We start from the raw sequence: 19,429 nt of genomic DNA, 5'->3' as shown, positions 1-19,429 counted from the left end.
GAGCCTTCCTATATATATATATATATATATATATATATATATATATATATATATATATATATATATATATATATATATATATATATATATATATATATATATATAAAAGATTTTGAAAACCTATTTCATCAATGAAAGATAGCCAAATGACACTTACAAATAACAAATAATTTCTAGGAAAATTAGAATTCCAACACAAGTACAAATCATCTTAGAACTAGATACATTGCATATTCAATTAAAAGTCGCCTTAATACAAAAATTTCATTCGAAACAATACAATCTGTGAGTTTTGAGATCCACTAATGAATAGTTGTTTAAGTGAAAATAATCATATGCTTTTCTAGATACTTAAGGAGATTATGAAACCTCAAATCTTCAATCTTTGACAGACAAACAAAAAAGGAATTGACCCTAATAGAATAACCAACATTTCAAAGATGAGACCCCATCATTGAAAGCAATTAAAAGTTTGTTTGGGCTTACCACCGGTAAAAACACCGATGAAACCCCCTACAATGATTCACAGAAGAGACCAAAAGAAAAGAGATGAAAGAGAAAGTGAAAAAAAGGAGAAGAGTGAAGGAAAAGCTTTAAAAAAAACCTGAAAATCTAACAATGGAGGCTAAAAAAAAAAACTCTTCCAAAGGAAAAACCCTATAGGAAACCAGAAAAACCCTCGCTCCCAAGGAGAAACCTAGAGGGAACACTTTAATTAAAATAGTTTTCGTATGAATTCACAAAGAACTCGAATATCCTACGTACAGAAACCAATAATAACTCCACATTTGACATTTTAATCCACAATAGACAAATCATAAAATATTCTCTTTTTTTTTTTACACGGCTAAAGTATACTTTCTCGATGATGCAAGACATTAGATCCTGTGCTGCTGCTCATATATTTACTAGGGTAAGATTTGCATTTGCTATATATATATATATATATATATATATATATATATATATATATATATATATATATATATATAAGAAATATAATTACTTCGACCAATAAGAAAAAAAAATTATATTTATATTTTATTTTTGAATTAAAAAATTATATCGCCACCTAGATTAAAGGAACGAATTAGATTTGATATATCTCTAAAATTTTAATTCCACGTAGATTATAATCTACAAATTAAATTATATTAATGGAAAAAAATAAAGGAAAAATATATGAAAAGATAAATATATTAAATCAATAATACGAGTATAATCTTACAAAAATATAGGAAAAGATAAATCTCAAAAAATATATTAAGATAAAAAATATTCAAATGATAAACGATTATAATAAAGTTTGATACCTACCATTTAAGATTAATTTTTTAGTATTTATGATAAGAAATAAAAAATTATTCAGTAATTATAATTAAGTGAAAATTTGTGATACCTGCTATTATAAATTGACAAATCATACGATATAAACAAAATTTCATATCAATAAAAAAATCTCATCAATTGAATTTTTTGTTAGTAATTTTGTGTTAATGTTAAGCTTAATTTTTAAAATCCTGTGTTTAAATTTGTATTTGTAATTATTACATAAATTGTGTTAATTTGGGATACTTAAATATTACGAAGTATATATTTATATTTTGTTTACTAATTTTTTTTTTTATATATATGCAGATGTAATACATCATACGACACCAAAAAAAATTTGTATCAACATAAGACACCCATTAAGCGAATTATGTGTTAGTTTTAGGTCATCAATGTCCGGGTAATTTTTAAATAAGTTAAATTTAATATTTGTAGTTACTACTACTTACATTGTATTTATTTGGGATACTTGACGGTTTTGATAATTAAATTCGAGCAAAAATAATTAGAAAATCAAATTTAATTTTATACAATTACAATTATTTATCAATTTCGCAACAATTTTTCATTTATTGGTAAATATATTGATTTATTTTATATATTTTGAGATTTAATTTATATCATTTTTTTTGTTAACATTTCACTGTTCAATTTATCCACTTTAATTAGATATAATAGGTAAGACTGTCAACGAGGTTAGTGAATCCATCGAAATAAAAGATATGGTATACCAAAAATAACGAATAATGATTTAGGATTTAAATTATTTAAAACATTTTAATTTATCTTTTCACATTAAAGATTTTATGTAATGGATGAAATATCATATGAAGTATTTAAAATTTATATTTATATTTAATAAATTCAATTATAATGAATAAAAAAATTAAAATTATACTTTGTAATTTTGCCTAAAATTGTAAAATACAATTAATCAAATAATTAAAACCTTAGATGAAAAAACCGTGCATAGCACATGCTTTCATCTAGTGCGTAATATTTAATGTTTAATGTGTATAAAAACAAAAAAGGAAAATTTGTTCTTGAAATACTATAAATTTAAAAATAGAGTACTAGACCCAACTTGCAATTTATAGTTTAGGCAGATTTTTATTCGTTGAAATGAAAAAGTATACCTAGTTTTCCTAATATCAAATTTTGTTTTTACGATATTAGAGTTGTATTGTTTATGGGTACGAACTCTAATCCAGTTCCAAATAAACCTTATTTGTTTATTAACTAACAATGAGAATATGCCGCGATTATCCATTAAAGACAATAGAAATTTTACAACCCAATTTCAAACCGATGGAATTGTGGGCGACAAAAAATTTAAAGTTAGTGCTTGAAAACAGGTATTTTTGAGCCCAAATTACTTGTATGATGTAGCCACATCAAAGAATTTGTTTTGTAATATTAAATCTATTTTATATCAAGCAATATATCAAAGTGATGAATGATTAGGATGTCCATTAATTTTATTTTGCAGAATGCACACAAATTTTTCATTGGCTGACACTATGGATTTAAATGTAATGTCGATGACTAAGAAATGGATTGGCGTCTCAAATTGTGTGTGTTGCGCTATGGTAGAGTGTTTTGTGAGTTAAGGATGGTGAATGAATTTGGTGAAAGTGGAGAGAATGTTTACACATATGAGGCTACCATTACTGAGGTGACTGTAGATGGAGAAACAAATAAAAGAAGGACATGAGGTGGCGTTGTTAAGTTGGCAAGAAAACGGTTACATTTATTTAGGATCGTACGGTGTTCTTTTGGATTTGAAATTGGAGGGAAAAAAGGGTTTGGAAAGACTCAAATAGGAGGCTTACATCATATATATGTTCCCCAAATTCGTCCGTGGTTTTAGGTGATAGAGAAATTTTTTTGTATCCGTATCGTTTTGTTAGAATTATCTTATTTAACTCAACTATGTAGGAAGTATGTCTTGTTTATCACTTATCTGGTTGAATTCAACTAGGTAGGGAATTCCTAACTTGTTAAAAATTACACAACATAACTAAATATATAAGACCATTAATAAATGAACTAATTATATAATTTACAAATTAGTTAACAAATTACATGAAAACATTTACAAACTAGTAATTTCATCACATCATGCTTAAACTATCGTCGTCTAATGGAATATCATTATAACTGATTAATCCTGTCTATCACTCAAAACCACAGATGAATTAGGGATATATAAATGTGATGTATCCTTTCTTTCGAGTCTTTTAAAAACCTGTTTTTGCATTAAGTTCCGAATTTAAAAGATTTTTCATATGAAATTAAGTAAATATGTCCATCTTACCACCAACCGAACAAAATTGACACATGTTTTTTTTCCTATTTCTTCATTACCATGTATAATAACTACAGAAACATTACTCTCAACTGTGTAAATTATCTTATCAGTTTCATCAAATTGGATATGACTTCCTTCCTTTCTCTTTCTCTTCTCTTGAGGAGTTCGAAAAGGAGGCTATTGTATTACTAAAGCGGATCCAGAAGTTCTCGAAGACTCAAGACATTGGGCATGTGTTACAGCTCATATCTTTACTAGGATCGGCTTTTCTATACATAGAGGAGTGGGGGCTAAGATTGTATCTCGGCTTTCCACTGATTTTCTATATATAGGTTGTATTACTTTGTATATTTTTGAGATATAATAATAATAATAATAATAATAATAATAATAATAATAATAATAATAATAATAATAATAACAATAATAATAATAATAATAATAATAATAATAATAATAATAATAATAATAATAATAATAATAACAAAAACTTGGGATTAGATTGGATAAAAATAATAAGAAAAAGTAAGTGAATTAGATTGGATAAAAATGATTGATTAATTAAGTTAGAAAGCCACCTTTTTTTTAAATAGAAAAAAAATTCATTAATTAAAAGTCATACGACATTTACAATAGAGCTACGACATTTACAATAGAGCTTCGACGTTAACAAATACATAAATATTGAATCAAATAAAATTTTCCTTCATAAAACTACGATCTGCAATGTGGAACTTCTCCCGCTTATATCACTGGAAAATAATATATAAGTAAGGACTTATAATTAGTAAGGAAAAATACACTTTATTAATCCCAACTTTGCCCCAATTTACTTTAAATAATCTCAACTTTCAATTATTCTATCTCAACTTTCACCTGCATTTTCTTTCTGCATTCCCAAACCGGTCAACAAAAGTCAACAACCTTTGCTTCTAGGTTACTTAACACATGTCAACACGTGATTAGTCCAGAAAATTAAAAAAAAAAAAAAAAAAGTTCAAAAATCCAAACCACTAGCAATGGTGGCCCTTCTCCCCAGCCTACCCACGAACCACCTACTCCAAGCCCCCCCCCCCCACCAATTTTCGCCACCTAACCACCTGTTACACTAGAAATCGACCCCCAACTTAACTTCACCTCGGAAAACCACCATCGTCAATCAAAACGCTGCCAAGATACCATTCCCCTCCTCAACTCAACCCCCTAAATAGACCCCCTCCTTTTCTACACCGCCAAAATTGGCGCCCCTCCCTTCCCACACCAGCGAAATCGGCCCTCCCTCCCTTTCCCTAACCTAGAAACCGACCCCATCCCTTCACCCATCTTTGAAATCGATCCCAAGCTCCCAATGACAACTGCTTTGCCCTGGGGCTAGGTTGGGGTGGGGATTGGTTAACAGGGTACAGTGGGGGGAAGAGAGCAGTCGTCAGAAATTGGGGTCGAAAATAGGCTGGGCTGGGGAGGTTGTGGCCATGGCAGGCTTAGGCTTTATTTATTATTTTTTTTTTCTTGTGTTAGTTTGATTTTATTTTTTTTTAAAATTATTTAAAATGTTTTTGGACCAATAAACGAGTGACATGTGGCAATTATATTTTTTTTACAAAAAATAACCCTTTCTCCAGCTTATCGGTAATTGGGATTGAAGATAAAAGACGCTGGTAAAAGTTCGGAATAATCGAAAGTTTTGATTATTTAAAGTAAATCGGGAAAAGTTGGGATTATTAAAGTGTATTTTTCCAATTAGTAATAGTGTTTGAGAAATATTATGTACGGACTTATTAGTAATTTTGTTTATAAAACTTGATGAAAAATGTAAAAAAATTTGGAAAGTTGCAAATAATACTTAATGGAGGTACTATCTAAAGTCTAAAAATATCATTATTTATAAGAAAATTTGTCAAGAATGACCTTTTAGCGGTCTTCTAAAAACACTACTAGAAATAGGCTAAATTTCGACGGAAAAATTCCGTCGGAAACACCCTGAAATCCGTCGGAAATAGGGTTTTCGACGGAATTCCGTCGGAAGAGGTTGTCGGAAAAGCAGTTGTAGGAAAAATGAACTTTTCCGACGAAAATTCCGTCGGAAACACTATTCCGACGGAATTTTCCGCCGGAAACACTATTCCGACGGAATTTTCCGCCGGAAAAATATTTTCAGGTACTGCAACAATCCTTCGGAAAATTCCGACGGAATTTCCGTCAGAAATGGCTTTTCTGAAATTTAAAAAAAATACGTCGCGCCACCACTGGCATGGCGTAACACCACCTCCAACCACCAAAAAACCCAACATCAGACACCGCCACAACCACCAACCCCTAACTTGTATCAGCAGTCCAGAACAACCCCACCACCCACAACCACCAGATCTACCACCCCACCCACAACCACCAGATTTACCACAAAACCCGAAAAAATTAACAAAAAACAAACAAAAAAATTAAAATGAAAACTTAAAACCCGAAAAAAAAAATGAAAACACCACAAAAAATGAAAACACAACGAAAAAAAAATTGACAATTGTAGACACCCATTTGTGTCTCCCCAAAACCAAACCCAGTGATGAGTACCTTTCGCGTCGAATCATAATAGAATGAAATGAAAGTGTGGAAAGGTCTAGTGTTGCGGAAAGTTTTTATTTCTTTTCTCTTCTTTCTGTTTTTGAAAACTTTATTTTAAGAAAACAACCAATCTAGTTTGGTTGGTCCATGATATGGGTCTAATAGTAGTATAGTTGGATAGGGCTTGCAAAGACCTTTCCAACGATATATTATAAGCCCAATTCCGATGAATATTGAGGAAATTATGGCCAAATTACCAAACTGGGCCCGGTTTGAGCTTTATGTACGGCCCAATGATCTTGGGGAGGGCCTAATATGATTTATTATTCCTAATGCAATTAGGAATGGTTTTAGTCTTCTAGATTCTTCTAGAAGGTTCTTTTCATTCCTAATTCAATTAGCATTGATAAGTTGACTTTGTTGACTTTTCAGAGTTTCAATCAAAATCAAATAGCATTTTCGAAGAAATTATATTATTTTATCCTCCAGTACGGTAAACTTATCGGATTTTCAAAAACGCGTTAAAATCAAGCTTGGCGTCCAACCCCAGGCCTTGGCGCCTGGAACCAGGCTTGGCGCCTGGCGCTAGCCATTGGTGCCTGGCGCTAGTGCTGGTGTCTGGCGCCAGCTAGCCAGGGTTGGCGCAAGCTCTGTTTCCTGAGCGTCAGACTCTGTTTTGTTAATTTGTCTTTTTTGGCTGATTTTCTCTATAAATATCGTATTAAAAACTCCGTTTTCATTCATCATCTACAGCTATCATTCACCAATTCTCCTCATTCGCAAGTTTTCATCTACAATCATTAATTCTTTAGCATTCTTTTAATCTCTTTTCTAAACTTTGTTTTCACATACAAAATTCTGCATTCGCAAGATCTAGAAACACCTAGCCATATTCGAAGTTGCCTTCGCCCTAGACGTGAAAGGTTTAATTCTAAGGGTTTGGTCCTAAATCTCTATTTCAATTATTTAATTTAGTTGTTTGATTACTATTTTCCTTGAAGTTACTAACGTGTGTATTTTGTTATTAGGAAGAGGTACGAGACATCAAAGTAAGTACTTTAATTGATTTATTGATATTATGATGTAGAAATCATGTTTATATTGTTATTATGATATTCCTAGTATCATGTCTAGGGTAATTTTAATATTAAATATGATTGCTATGATGCCTTTTATTCTCTTCCTAATATTTATTCATGTTAGTATCATGCCTAGGATCTTGCTATGTTTATTATGCTTTAATATTAACATGAACATGATTGTGATTGTTATAATTCATGATGGTTATGAATATTATTATTATTATTATTATTATTATTATTATTATTATTATTATTATTATTATTATTATTATTATTATTATTTTGATGATGATTATTTTATTTATGATTATTATTATTATTTTTATTATAATTATTATTCATGATATTGATTATTTATTGTGTTGCTTGATTATTTATATTTATTGCTTGATCACCTTTATTGCATGTTAAAGGGAATTGGTACTTGCAATCACGCTTAATAAGATAATTAATAATTTTGTTTAGGGTTAATGTGATTATAATTCAAGTGATCGCCAATAATAGTTTATTTGTGCATTAATATTCAACCAACATAGATTAAACAGGTTTAGGGTTAATCCTATTGATTGCATATTAGTCAAAAAGCGCACATGAATACGATCAGAATAAAGTAGAGGCCTATTATTAGGGCAGATTCAATCTCTTTTAGATTGGATTTGTACCTTCATCCCCGAACCCTTATTTCGTTCATGACCTTATGGAGTTGACGATCTCTTGGATCATTAAGGGGTGTAACCTTCATCCTATGAACGGTTTACAAGTTCCTAAAAAACTTGTTGGCGACTCTTTTGCTCTATCTTCTTCCCTTTTGGACGCCACCGTACTTTAGTGTATGATCACAGTGAGGTTCAAGCTAGTGGGATTTTAAAGGCTTGAAACTATTCCCTACAGTTTTTGGCGACTCCACTGGGGAGGATTTCTATTTTAATTCCTGAATTTTTTTCGGCAATGATTTAGAATGAGTGGATGAGACTCGAAAAGTTCTAAGTATTTCATGTGCGTAATTTTGATTAGCATTATTGTCATATGCATAAAAAAAGATCTCATTGGAAAGACCATCCGTAATGAGTTAAAAACATAGGATTTTACACGTAGGAAATTTGAGAAATATCTTTCACAACTAGGACTGAAATAACACCGCGCGAAACTGGAAAATTTTATCGAGCACAGAAAGCTGCTGAGGCATGTGGGAAGTAGCGTCAGGGGCCAGAGTATTGGCGCCAGTATTTTAACCATAGCGCCAGACGCCAGTATTGGCGCCAGGCGCTACAGTTAAAATCTGGCGCCAGTCTCTGTTTGCTGGCGCAAATTTCCCCCAATACCGAGCCAGAAATATGCGTTCTAATTTCGACCAGTTTTTCGTATTGTTTGCTCGATCTTACTTCCTGATTGAATTTTTTTCTCACTTTTCTGAAACCCATATGTGTTCTACACATGGACATAACCCTCTGGGAATTCATGCTCCATCTACCCGATTGAACGCTCCGTGCAACAAAGGGTACATCCGAGATGTTGAATTCACCAAACCATGGAAGCGAGTTTTTTCTAAAACTCGCGGTGTCCCATCCACTCGCGGCAACCCTTCACGGTTAGGCTTCCGCGCGGTGCATCCGGTCAATTAACCATGGACCCTCTATTGACTAAACCATATCCCGAACTTTAGAGAACTAGAGCCATGGTTAGGTTGCAAACTCATTGCATCATATTGTGCCTACTTGACTAATTGTGCATTATTTGTTGTGCATACTCTATGTGATTTTTCCTAACCGTTTGTTTGACTTGTGTTAAGACTAAATAAACTTATTAATTACTAAAGGACTTTGTTTAATTAATTAATTTGAGCTAATAAATAAACATAAAATCGAGTCATAGTTCCTTTAAGTCAACCCGGATTTTTATTCCCGTATACTGCACAAACGTCAACTTGTTTTGGTCATATCTGGAGTTCTAGAAAGAACTACGAGTCGTGTAACCTATGTATCTGTAGCCCCGAGTGTTTTCTTTAATTTGGAGTTGGTTTCATCCCAATCAGAGTCGCAGATCAAAAGTTATGACTAAAATACCACAGTCTGTCCAGTTTAATGCATATACGTGAAGTCTTAACTTAGTCTTTGCTTGAGTCTAGTTACATAGTCTAGCCACATGGTCATGACACGAGTCTTAACATGTCACCTACACTCACTAGTCTTAGCACACACTTTGAGTATACATCACCATGGCCATGTCTTAGGTTCATGCATGAGTCGGTCTTTTCCGTCATTTGAGTTGGGGGGTACATTCTATTCCTAATTCTTCATATCCCTCCATCTAAATCTTCTTTCACATTCTATTCCAATTTTTCTTCACTTCCTCCATCCATTGCATGTTGAATAAAGTTTGAGTCAAATAATTAACAATAAATATCCCCAATTTCCTTTTCCACAGTACTTGGTCGAGGAGAGAAGGGCGATTAATCAAGGACAACCTCTTTATTCAAGTCTCGCTTTTTGATAAACCGATTCGTCAAAAGAGGAAGGCTAAGAAGATAATGGCAACTCAAAAAGAAGTCAATGATCTTAAGAACCAATTGGCTACTGTGACTGAGACACTAAAACTTCTCACACTTAAGGTCAATGATCCCGTGAAGCAACAACAGATGGATCTCATGCAAGAGAGTCTAAGCAAGCTATCTAGTGACTATAAATTTTAGGGCATGAGTTCGCAAGGGGTCTCGCTGGACAAGGAACTTCTTCCGCATAAGTTCAACGCCACTGACATCCCTAAATTCAAGGCAACAGATAACCCTTACTTTCATCTAAGAGCTTTTGAAACCATAATGAGCATTAAGGGTATCGATAAGAAGGTTTTCCCCTCTCTGTTCCCACTATCTCTTGAAACCATTTGCCAACAATGGTTCTTCTCCCTTGACAAGGAGAAAACCTCTACCTGGGAATCGATAGTGAACGCTTTCGTTGATAGGTACAAGTGCAATATCCAAGTTGAAACCGGCCATAGACAACTTGAGATGCTAAGACAAAAAGAGAATGAAGGCTTTACTTCTTTCTTTAATAAATGGAGGGAAACTTCCGCCAAGATGATTGAGGTCCCCACCGAAAAGGAGTCTGTGAGGATGTTTATCAAGAATCTCCAAGAAAAGTATTCAAAGCACTTAACATATCAACACAACTTGAATACTTTCAAGGCCGTTTATGACATCGGAATTGAAATCGAAGACAACCTCGCAAAGCAAAAAGCTACTAACAATAGTAACCACGGTGGCTGGAAAGGAAAGAAGAACGACAATCCTTCTTCTTCCGAAAACGCCCACTCTAGTAATAATGTTAGTACCTTTGACCATAATGGTGTCTTAGCCATAGATAATCAAGGATCTAAAAGGAAACCCAGGCGAGAGTTCACACCCATTGGAATGACCTACGATGCTGCTTTCGATCGTCTCTATGATCAAGGATTAATCAAACCTATTGACCCTACCGAGGATCCAACACCAGAAAATCGATCTTCGAGATGGAATCCAAATTCCTATTGCAAGTACCATCGAGGAAACGGTCATACCACTGATGAATGCTACAGGTTTCAAAATCTCATTCAAGACCTCATAGAAGCAAACAAGATCCCATTGCCTCTAGCTAGCGAGAAGACTGGGTGATGATGAAGCGAATGACACAAGACAAGAGGCGAGCTGCAACGACAAGATTTCATGGCCTCTTTTTCTATTTCTTTTTCATCTTTTCTTTCCCCAATAAGTCTAGCATAGGCACCTTTTCCTTTCCTTAGATTAACTTTCTAGATTCTTTATTTTCTTCTAATAAAATGAGCATTTATTTCCTTATACATGATCATCACATTGCATTGCATCAAAAAAAAAGAAAAAATAAAAAAGAAAAAAGAAAAAAAAATCCATGTCGAGCTAAACACAAGGTATATCAATGATTTGAGGCACCCCTTGTATCCACATCATATCTCTTTTCACCTTTCAAATATACAATCCTTTCTTCATAAGCCACTTTGAGCCTCGTCTAACGATAGACCCTTCATTTTTTCAACCTACATCTACCTAACCTTGGGATGGGATGGTGTGTAACTTATGCAATTCTAAAAAGCTTGAGTGATTTCAAAAGATCAAAATAAATAGTAAAAATAAGCAAAAGCAAAAAAAATAAATAAAAGTGTACAAAAGGGCAAGTGTTCCAATGTCTTTGATATGAAAATATCTTCGATATGAACACGTCTCAGATTGCGTCTCTTATCGAGTGCTCGAGAAACATGAATGCCAAGTGAGTGATAGACCGCATGATCGAGATTGCCCACACTTATAAAAATGAAATAAATGCTAAAAGAAAAGAAAGAGCTAAAAAAAGAGTAGAAAACCTCAAGCATAAAAATACAAATATTCAAAAGCAAGGTTGCACACCTTGGGGGCTTATCTAGGGTCTTGAGCCTTTATCCCCTTCTTCTTCAAACCTTTAGCCTAACCACGTTACAACCCTTAAAAAGACCTTTTTTGAGGTATACACACTTGTGCGAGGTTCGGCTAGAGCTACGTTCGGCCTGATTCCTAACGGATACGTAGGCAACCTAACATCGAGGTGCGGCCGTAATAAAAATGCATTCATATTCATATTCACACACTAACACCATGATCATATCAAGGGATCCCCTGTGCTCATCCCTATTCATTTAGAGCTAGACTTGGGGGCTTGATCCCTACATCATTAGCTTACCTAGCCTAAGAGTCACCACCATTTGACTCTTTTAAAATATATTTTCCCACACACTTAGCCCTTGCGGCCTAACTTTAGTGTCACTTTCACACACCGCACAGATACATGACCAAATATATTTCCCTTAGGAACCCTTTGTCATGAAATCTTAACGCTGAAGCATGCTTCGTAAAAATCACTCATAATTGTCATTGCATCACGAAGTATGAAGTGCTTAGCCTCCGTGCCTAAGTTACCCAAATACTTTCATCATTGAGTCAACCATTGAGATAGCCTAGGATGAATTAATCCTTGCACCTTGAGAGACATTATCAAATGACATTTGACTAAGCTCATTCAACATGTATCTTCAAAACTTCGATTCTTTTTTCGCGTCTTTCTTTTTCGGGAGAAAGTCGGTACCCTCCACAAAAATGACGGAAAATCTTTGCTTTTTTGCATTTTTCGAGTCGCACGATCACATTACAATGCACACACGAGTCATGTACACATTGAGTCATGTCGTGTCATATCATTTTGATTTGAGTCTAACACATGTGTCATTACACTTCGAGTCGAGTCAACCTCGAGTCAGTCAAACATATCGAGTCAAGTTTATACCTTGAGTCGTGTCAAGTTGATGAGTCAAGCAACATTAAGCCTTAGGTCAACCCTAAGATAATTAAAGAAATTAGCAAAGTTCTATGGTTAAAATAAATACAGGTGCAGCAGAATAGGGAAGACCCTACTCCAATTCATGGCGCCAGTGATATCTCAGGATCGACAGAGCTCGAAGCCTCCCAGAAAGGTGATTTCGACCTCATGCAGCAATTTCGGGTTCCTTGGTACGCTAGTTAGCCCCTATAAGCAATTTGACATGATTAAATTAGTAGTCGGCTCGATTACAATCGTATTAAGTGATTGACTTGACAAAAAATCGTCTCACTTAGCTTAAGCGCCTAAAACACTGGCTCATTACAATCGGTTCAAAAGTAAGCACTTAAACGACAATATTTCCAAATATGGATTGTCGCGCATTCTTATTAAACGACAAAGTTTTCCAAAAATTGGATTGTCATCCCCAACTGACAATATTTCCAAAAATGGATTGTCATGCATCTTCTTCAACGACAATTTTTCCAAGATTGGATTGTCATCTCTGGCAAAGTTTCCAAGCGTGGATTGTCGTGCTCCTTCTTTGTTTGGCAATTTTTTCCAAGTTCGGATTGTCATCGCTGGCAAGTTTTCTGAAATTGGATTGTCATACCCCCAGTTCCCTATAGCAAAATTTCCCAAAGGATTGTTGTAGGTTTCTATTCATCATAAATATCGGCAAAAGTTCCTCAACATGGATTGTCATTCATTTCAGTAAGTGGCAAATTTTCCCGAAGTGGATTGTCGGTCGACTCTTTTTTGCAAATGTTCCAAGACGCGGATTGTCAATAGTGGCAATATTTTCCCAAAAGGATTGTCGCATAGCGTTGGCAAATTTCCAAGGTGGATTGATTTCAAGAGTTATATTCCAAGATGTGGATTGTCAATCGTAGCAAAGTTCTTATAAAAGATTGTTACGAAGCATTGGCAACTTTTCCCAAAAATTGGATTTTGGCAAATTTTCCGAGATACGGATTGTCGCTTCATCGTGGCAACATTTCCAAGGATGGATTGTTACGAAGCATTGACAACTTTCCCTAAATCGGATTGTCATACATCATAAAAGAGTTATGTTGGCAACTATTCCCAAAGAAAAGAGGATTGTCATCACAACAAAAGCACCGACATACTGGTTCACAAGCAGCAAAGTACCGACGTACTGGCATAGCAGACATTAAGAAGTAGTGATCTTTTCGAAGACTATCACAGCGGAAATTAGAGTCATATCAAAAAGAAGCACTTTGTTCAGAGACGAGTGAACATCGAAATAGCAAGGTGGCGTTCCCTAGATTGTGGAAAGTTGTCACAAACAGCTGAGGATTGTTTCAATAGAAGCGATCTTCTATGGTATTCCCTTGGATGTGGAATACTATCATAGCGAAGGAGGATCGTTTTAGGCAAAGAAATCTTCCAAATTTGGAAGCAGTTACAGGCGTAGCAGTTTTCAAGCGGGATGGCATTCTCTAGCTTGCAGGAGGTCATCAAAACAACCGGTTACTTTCAGAGACGTGTGCTCGACGGTGCAAGATACGCGTTTCTTAACTCTTTTATCTGTTTAACTAATGCTAGTTTTGCAGGTATCGGCGTTACAAGATTGATTTAGGATCGCAGAACGTTCTGAATCATTCTCCGTCCCTATTGCTACTTTGACTTTTGTTTTCGAAACTTGCGTTTCTCCAAACTCAGTCAAAGTGGGGGCTTCTGTAGACACCCATTTGTGTCTCCCCAAAACCAAACCCAGTGATGAGTACCTTTCGCGTCGAATCATAATCGAATGAAACGAAAATGTGGAAAGGTCTAGTGTTACGGAAAGTTTTTATTTCTTTTCTCTTCTTTCTGTTTTTGAAAACTTTATTTTAAGAAAACAGCCAATCCAGTTTGGTTGGTCCATGATATGGGTCCAATAGTAGTGTAGTTGGATAGGGCTTGCAAAAACCTTTCCAACGATATATTATAAGCCCAATTCCGATGAATATTGAGGAAATTATGGCCAAATTACCAAACTGGGCCCGGTTTGAGCTTTATGTACGGCCCAATGATCTTGGGGAGGGCCTAATATGATTTATCATTCCTAATGCAATTAGGAATGGTTTTAGTCTTCTAGATTCTTCTAGAAGGTTCTTTTCATTCCTAATTCAATTAGCATTGATAAGTTGACATTGTTGACTTTTCAAAGTTTCAATCAAAATCAAATAGCATTTTCGAAGAAATTATATTATTTTATCCTCCAGTACGGTAAACTTATCGGATTTTCGAAAACGCGTTAAAATCAATCTTGGCGTCCAACCCCAGGCCTTGGCGCCTGGTGCTAGCCATTGGCGCCTGGCGCTAGTGCTGGTGCCTAGCGCCAGCTAGCCAGGGTTGGCGCCAGCTCTGTTTCCTGAGCGTCAGACTCTGTTTTGTTAATTTGTCTTTTTTGGCTGATTTTCTCTATAAATATCGTATTAAAAACTCCGTTTTCATTCATCATCTACAGCTATCATTCACCAATTCTCCTCATTCGCAAGTTTTCATCTACAATCATTAATTCTTTAGCATTCTTTTAATCTCTTTTCTAAACTTTGTTTTCACATAAAAAATTCCGCATTCGCAAGATCTAGAAACACCTAGCCATATTCGAAGTTGCCTTCGCCCTAGACGTGAAAGGTTTAATTTCTGAGGGTTTGGTCCTAAATCTCTATTTCAATTATTTAATTTAGTTGTTTGATTACTATTTTCCTTGAAGTTATTAACGTGTGTATTTTGTTATTAGAAAGAGGTACGAGACATCAAAGTAAGTAATTTAATTGATTTATTGATATTATGATGTAGAAATCATGTTTATATTGTTATTATGATATTTCTAGTATCATGTCTAGGGTAATTTTAATATTAAATATGATTGCTATGATGCCTTTTATTCTCTTCCTAATATTTATTCATGTTAGTATCATGCCTAGGATCTTCCTATGTTTATTATGCTTTAATATTAACATGAACATGATTATGATTGTTATAATTCATGATGGTTATGAATATTATTATTATTATTATTATTATTATTATTATTATTATTATTATTATTATTATTATTATTATTATTATTATTATTATTATTATTATTATTATTATTATTATTATTATTTTGATGATGATTATTTTATTTATGATGATGATTATTATTATTATTATTATTATTATTATTATTATTATTATTATTATTATTATTATTATTATTATTATTATTATTATTATTATTATTATTATTCATGATATTGATTATTTATTGTGTTGCTTGATTATTAATAGGGTGAAGTCGTATCCCCTAATCAAAAATAATTACCTAAATCACTAACTACAGTAGATAGGGAAGTAGGGTTGAACTCCACAGGGAAATAAGTCTTTTTAATTCTAATTAATTATAGTAATCTAAATTATCTAAGTAACCAATATTTTTAGGTATGAATTCTATACTACGAAGAATAAGTTTAGGGAGAAAAGAATCAATAATAAGGAAACCTAGGGTCACAGGTTCACCAATAATTAATATTCCGGGATAGAACGAAGTAATTAATAATTAACAATGCACAGATAACATGATTAACAGGCTCTCGCAATTTATTAATCAACATAGATCTAACAGGCTCTCGCAATTTACTAGACCTAAGTTCCTATTAAAATTATCCTTTAATATTAAATCAACATCTGCTCGATTCATCAATTCAATATTGCTAAACATTCACAATCAAATTACATCTGCTCGATTCATAATCTAATTGCAAAGAATTAAAACAATTCAATAGGAAATTATCATGCAATATCAATAATCAACAATAACAAACTATCCCTTCATATTAATTATGGATCCCCATAAACCCTAGAATGGAACTACTCACTAATCATCATAACTAAGCTAATCAAGTAAATAATTAAAAGCATAATCAAGAAAACAATTAAAATAGCTGAAATTAAAAAGGGAAGAAATTGTACCAAAAATAAATCTGGAATTAAAGGAAGTATTAAGAACAAAAGTTTAGAGAGAATTTAAGAGAGAGAAAAATACTAAGTAGAGAGAGAAAGTCTAAGAAAGAAGGTCACTAATAATTCCGTACAAAACGTATTTAAACCTCTCCTAAAAACAAGAATTAGAACTAAACTAATCAGCTACTAAGAAAACACGCGCCCGATCGGGCGAAGGGCCGCCCGATCGGGCCCGCCTTTTTACAACGCCCACTGCTAGCATGCCGCGCCCGATCGAGCCTACGCTCACCCGATCGGGCGCGCTTTTTCCTTAAGGGTGCCTTTGCGCGCATCCGCCCGATCGAGCGTATGCTTGCCCGATCGGGCCCGGTCTTCTTCTTCGAGGCTTGGACTTCGATTGGGCTAGATTTCTCGGCCCAATCCGGATTTCCTCTCGGGTCTCGAATACTTGGTCCAAATGCCTCGTGATCCCAATTACCGAGCCCTTAATCACCGGCTCTCACCGATCCTGGGCTCCAAAAGTGGTCGTGTCCTTCCAGCTTCCGTAGTCGATCCATAAAGCCCGGGAAAATGCTCCAAGAGTGCAATTTCCTGTAAAATACAACTAAAACTACAAAAACACTAGAACACAAAAATTAGTAATAAAAGTGGCCCGAAAGAGCCAAAAACACTACTAATAACGACCAAGGGACGGGGATAAAACACTATATAAACTAGACATATCAATATTTATATTTATTGCTTGATCACCTTTATTGCATGTTAAAGGGAATTGGTACTTGCAATCACGCTTAATAAGATAATTAATAATCTTGTTTAAGGTTAATGTGATTATAATTCAAGTGATCGCCAATAATAGTTTATTTGTGCATTAATATTCAACCAACATAGATTAAACAGGTTTAGGGTTAATCCTATTGATTGCATGTTAGTCAAAAAGCGCACATGAATACGATCAGAATAAAGTAGAGGCCTATTATTAGGGCAGATTCAATCTCTTTTAGATTGGATTTGTACCTTCATCCCCGAACCCTTATTTGGTTCATGACCTTATGGAGTTGACGATCTCTTAGATTGTTAAGGGGTGTAACCTTCATCCTATGAACGGTTTACAAGTTCCTAAAAAACTTGTTGGCGACTCTTTTGCTCTATCTTCTTCCCTTTTGGACGCCACCGTACTTTAGTGTATGATCACAGTGGGGTTCAAGCTAGTGGGATTTTAAAGGCTTGAAACTATTCCCTACAAAAATAAAAAAAAAAAGAAAAAAAATTAACAAAAAATGAAAACAGACCACCGCCACCACCCACCTAAAACCACCGCCAAAACCCAACATCAGACAACCGCCGAAACCCGAAAAAATTAACAAAAAAAAGAAGAAAAAAAAATTAAAAAACCAACACCCTAAACCCGAACTTCAACAGCCATCATAACCACGTATTTTCGATCTAGTAAACTTGAAAACCGGAAAAAAAAAAAAAAAAACAGAACAAAATAAGTTGAAATTCAGACCAAAAAACTTACCACAACGATTCAAAGTCTTGAAATTGGTCTTAAAATTGGTTATATAAGCCCAAATTCGACCATGGAAACGCTTGATCTAGAATTTTCATGGTCGAACTTGACCTTAAAACCACAACATGCCGGGAACTTGGTCGGGAAATACATATGGGTGCTTCTTTGTGGGCTAGCTTCGGAATTCAACAATGGAGGAGAGATAAAGAGAAGAGAGGGAGTAGCAAGAGAGGAGAGATGTAGAGAGAAGGTAGATGAAGAAAGAAGAGAGAGAGGGTGTGCGGCTAGAGAGAGGAGAGAGAGAAAGGAAACTGAAAGAAGAGAGAGAGGGAAGTGCGTTTTTAGGGTTTTTTTTAGCTTTTTATACAAATTTTTTTTTAAATATTATCAGATGCCTTTGCGACGGAAATTTCCGTCGGAAAATTCCGACGGATTTTAATCTGTCGGAAATTATTTTATTTCTAACGGATTTTTCCGTCGGAATATACTTTCCCACGAAATTTCCGTCGGAACTGTTTAAAATCCGTCGGAATTTTCCTACGGAATTTTATTCTGTCGGAAATTTTGCAATTTGCGACGGATTTTCGTGTCCGTCGGAACAATTCCGTCGAAATTCGGCCTATTTCTAGTAGTGAAATGGAACGACATTTTAATTATATCAAAATAATCTAACCTTTGTCACATATCTTCCGTAAATGGAACCGTGACTTGTTGGTAACCATTTTAATAGGTTACCAGTGACACGTGTCACACTGTCATTGATAATTTTTTTTAAAAAAAAAACCTTAAAATTAAAAAAAAATATAATAAAAAATAAAAAATAAAAAAGCTTACCCAACCTCAACCCCACTTGACCACCTCCTCCACAGGAAACCACCGATGTTCGGCCTCCCATCATCTCCCCGTCCTCGTTTTTGGCCATCCTCCCTGCATGCCCCAATGCCGGCCCCACCTCCTATCCAGCCTCAAACTTTGGGACGAGTGAGTTTTAGAGGGTATTTGCGTGCGACTACCAGTAAAGGGTCTAACCGGTAGGGGGTGGAAGGGAGAGGGTGGACAACGACTCAACGTGAAAAGGGAAGCGAATGACAGTAACATGAAGGGGACGAGGCTGGAGAGGTGGTGGTGGGATTCAGGTGGTCGTGAAAGGGAAAGGGAAAAGAGAGAAAAAAAATTCTTTTTTATTTTTAAAGATTTTATAAAAATAAAATTAATTAAATGTTGATCAATTTTTTAAAAAAAAATATTAAAATTTTAAAAAAAAAATCCTTACCAATCACAATGCAACGACACTGTGGATTTAAACCTTTCTACAAGT

The sequence above is a fragment of the Chenopodium album genome, chromosome 5, assembly GCF_948465745.1.
Source record: "Chenopodium album chromosome 5, dcCheAlbu1.1, whole genome shotgun sequence".
NCBI classification, from domain to species: Eukaryota; Viridiplantae; Streptophyta; class Magnoliopsida; order Caryophyllales; family Amaranthaceae; genus Chenopodium; species Chenopodium album.
This window is presented reverse-complemented; position numbering follows the sequence as displayed.